The sequence below is a fragment of the Nuphar pumila genome, chromosome 4 (assembly GCF_984573655.1).
Source record: "Nuphar pumila chromosome 4, dmNupPumi1.hap1.1, whole genome shotgun sequence".
Lineage (NCBI taxonomy): Eukaryota > Viridiplantae > Streptophyta > Magnoliopsida > Nymphaeales > Nymphaeaceae > Nuphar > Nuphar pumila.
Window position 1 is genome coordinate 109,145,027 of NC_143252.1, and position 4,497 is coordinate 109,149,523.

The 4,497-nt window shown below is 39.0% G+C and overlaps 1 pseudogene; it reads right to left on the reverse strand.

The window, feature by feature from the left end:
- Positions 1–249: 249 nt before the first annotated feature.
- LOC149840503 (MADS-box transcription factor 56 pseudogene) lies at positions 250–814 on the reverse strand (annotated as a pseudogene).
- Between the last annotated feature and the right edge of the window lie 3,683 nt (positions 815–4,497).

Here is a 4,497-nt window from a genome sequence, read left to right on the forward strand (position 1 = left end):
GCTGCTGGACGGGCAGTCGAGGTTCAATTCCCATGAGCGTAGCCCCTCTGCTGCTCTGCACAAGCCAACGTGTAGATTAGGACCCGGGGGGCAGGGATCTTAGACTCTAAGTTTTATGCTGCCGGCAAGACAACAGTAGGGTGTGGCAGGCTGAGCCAGTGCGATCAGGTCTTTGTGCTGAGTGTAGTTTTTTCGGGTTATAAATAATAAAAAAAAAAGCTAATTGTTTTTTTTTGAATAACTGAGAAATTAAACAGCCTTACTAATTACTAGTGAGTTATGCCGCCTTTGCCCACCAGGGACATCCATCTTCATCCTCATGGCAAGAGACACACAGACACCCATGGTTTCGAACTCGTGGCATCCCTTCTGCTTGGTGATCTTCACGAGTTGCCACTACCATATGAGCATGGAACTCTCATGGACTACTCCAAATGGACACGGCTAAAAGGACACGAGATACATCATTCTTGCGCGTTCCATCGATGATAACACACAAGTAGACACGACGCGAGGGTAAATTGGAGTATCCTTGTGATATGGCTCGTGGGTGAACCAGTCAAACATTATACGCATAAAGAGGAAAGAAAAAATATGATAGGCATCTATGTGGGGAGTCAAGAAATACGAACTCATGGCTGGCGTACTGATAGAGCCTGCCGGAGGGCGAGAAGACGATGAGGCCAACCTCCACATCGCAGAGAAGAGAGAGCTCGAATGCCTTCTTGAGCAGACCGTTCCTGCGCTTGGAGAAGGTGACTTGCCTCGATGTCGCATTCTCGATCCTCTTCAGCTCCACCCTCCCTCTTCCCATTTTATTTGCCTTATTTTTTTGGTTTTTCGCCACTGATGAGAACGAGAATGAAGAAGAAAACCAAAAGGGAAATTAGCCAGTGAGGGTTGAGGCCACCAGGTAGGTATATATATCACGTCAATGGTATGCACCACTCCTTGTTACCTTTGCTACTATATAAAAATTGTCTTGCCTGTGTGCTTTATGCTCCTTTTCCTTAATGTAATTATTTTGAGAAAGATGCGTCCTTGGTTTTATTTTTGTGGATGTCACTTGCATGTGATGTGATCTCTCTCTCTCTCCACACACACACACACATATATATATATATATATATAGAGAGAGAGAGAGAGAGTAATGTTACAGTGGGAGCACCTATAGTCACCTATAGTGAAAACCATATATGCAGGTTGCATCTTACCAATCAGACTTGGTTTATTTGATAATAATCATTCCTATCCTACTTTTTTGGATACCAAAAATAGATTTTTTAAGTTATTAATTTGGGTACATTGTGGTCCATGATTTTTTAAGATCTTAAAAAAACTATATGTATGTCATAATCACATTATCCAAAACTTGTTTTCTACTAAAAAAAATGCATGGAGATCATAGCTATTGGGCCAAATACACAAAAAAGACTTTGAAAAATTAAAGTAGGTGCTCCAGGAGCACCCTATATATAGTACAGATCTCATTATTTGATATATAATGGGTTCCATCCTACATTCAGTCTTAGTTGTCGGATCAATGGCTAAGATAGGCCCACATTTTCACCTGGATGTGGATTGATCCTAACCATCGAGATGCTTCCTCTGGATGGTTAAGATCAACATAGGTTGGAACCCGTCCTATGTCAAAGGATGTGTTTGTGGATGGAAAATATGCAGTTAAACCAATGTTACCATAATCCATTCCAATTAGATTGAATCGGTCAATTTGAATTGAATCTGTAGAGAGATCGCTTGGTTTTCAAATGGAATTGCCTGTATATCGACCCTAATCACTTCATTACAGCATGATTTTTTTTATGATGATTATGAGATTTATTTGGTATTGTATTGTTTAAGCATTGAATAAAATTTTTGAATTTGATTGAAACAAATAAGTCATCATTTACTTGGTTTCTTTTTATTTAGATAATTCTTCTTGGATTTTTTTTTTCTAAAAGTTGATGGTTTAATAGACCAATTCAATTTGATCCTATTTAAGAGGGAATATTTTTGAAAAATCAATTTGGTTCAGAAATGGATCGGACAAAATTGACTCTCTCTCTCTCTCTCTCTCTCTCTCTCTCTCTCTCTCTATATATATATATATATATATATATATATATATAGTGGTTTAATTAATATCCATGTTTGACATACGCACGTGTATATATCAGAAAAAAATTAACAATATCGAGTGAAAATCCATGGGGATTTGAGATCAAAGGAGCGGTCCAATCACATAGGGCCCACAGCTACAAAGTGCAGGCCCTACATGAAATGCTGTCATGTGATTGACGGTGTCAAATAGTCATGCCGCTCTCTGGATTCGAGCTCCACGATGTGTCCCTACTCTACCCCTAATATTCTTAAGAGACCTAGCAGGTCCTTATTTTTCAGTGTGATAACCATGGTTATTGTCTATATCACAAACAAATCAGGCAGGCTGACTCTAGCACGTGTCCTACTTAAATGAAACCTTAGATCATTCTTAATTAGGATTTAAAGTTAACCCCAGCATTTTACCTAATATAATAAGAAGGCTGGCCCATCATGGACAATCCATTTGGTTATTGGTTATGATGGAATGTATCGAAGCTCAATTGAAATATAATCCTTGTATAATCTTCAAGTTGTGTTTGAATTAGGGGTGTGGGAAAACCTGACCCGACCCGCCAACCCGCCTCTTAGGTGGGTTGGGGTTTGGCTTAAACTAACCCATTTAATAAATGGGTCGACTCGCCTAACCCGTTTATTAAATGGGTCGGGTTCGTCTTAGGGGTATGCCAACCCGACAACCCGGCTGACCGTTTAATAAACGGGTTAGGCAGGCAGGTCAACCTGCCAACTCATCCGCCAACCCATCCGCCAACCCGACCTGCAAACCCGTTTACCCGACCCGACCCGTTTATTAAACGGCAGGTCGTGTCGGGTTACCCGTTTAATAAATAGGTCGGGTTCGGGTTGAGGTATGCTGACCCGCCAACCCGCCGGGTTGACCCGCTAACCCGACCCCATTGCCACCCCTAGTTTGAATGCCTCGAAGGATCTGAGCTGGCATAGGACTTGCTGATGTGGCACAGGTTCCACGCCAAAGATTGGAGGAATTCAAGCAATTGATTTCTAGTCCCTTTATTTCAAGGATTTGAGTTGAGATCTCTAAAATAAAGGGAGCAATCTCTAGCCTATCCCTAGGGGTCTTTGGTTTGAACATATCCCCGATATTCAAGCCTACCACGAATGAATAGGGGTTTTATGGGTGTTTTCACAAATCTGACCCTGTAAATGTGTTCGGCATAGTCAATTTGGTTTGTGTTTTTACACTTGGTTTGTGTTTTTTTTATGAAATAACATAAATTTTTAAGCTTTAAATATTATAAAAAATTTAAAATGTTGATTTTCAAACCTTATAAAAACTTATTCAGGAAGAATTTCATTCCATTTCACCAAACCCAATGGTATAGTTGTATAACTGGCAAGGGTCTGCCTAACCCCAGCTTGCCTTTCAAAAAAGTTTATTCTGTAAAATCAAACATATAATTTGAAACATATAAATTCAGATTTGAAAAAAACAATTTGAAAGTCCGGCGAGCATAGACCCGATCTCCTTCAGTACATTGATGTTTCTCCCTTGCCAATATATGATAAATGAAACCAACGGGGGCTCCCCTTGTTTGGCAGGAGCTGTTAGTTCATGTCACTTTGTGTTGGGACTTTGCAAGTTCAAAACCCAATGGTACATTGTATAACTGGTGGGTGTCTGTCTAACCCCAGCTTGCCTATCAAAATAAAATATATGATAAATGGCAATTCTCATATATTGTTTGGTAGGAGCTGTTACTGCACCTCACCTTGTGTTGGGACCTTGCAAGTTCAAATCCCAATGGTACGTTGTATAACTGGTGGGGGTCTGCCTAACCCCTAAGATTCATAAATTTACTAGTCATATCGTTCTTACCGGATAGAATCATGCCTTCTAATGGGATAATAGTATAATGAGGTTGTTCGAACCACAATATCTAGCAGGAAAAGTGTGAAAGCTTCCTTTGTTCAATTTGACATTGTAGATGTGTTTGTCATGCTTTGTTAGTGAGAAATGCATTCCCTGGTTGAGTGATTTCCTTGTAAAAACCTTGATTCCTAAAACCATGAAATTTCAGTGCTCTGTAATTTGTTGTTTTCTCTTTTAAACTTTTGAAAGTTAGATTTACGCTTACAATTGCACGATTTAAAATTGATTTCTCGCTAAGCAAATCTCATTTCTCCTAAAATCTTCTTGACACTTACTCAAAAGGTCCAATAATGTATGTATATTAGACTTTTTGAGACAATTATAAGTCCTAAAAAGGCAATTCTGATTGATCAATAAAAATATGTTTCAATATATGGAGGATCATATTTGTAAGATTTGATCTATAAAGGATGTAAAAGGGTTAAATACATTTTTTTTTTGGATATGTAAAGCATTTTGATTTTTACTCGGCAAATATTCGA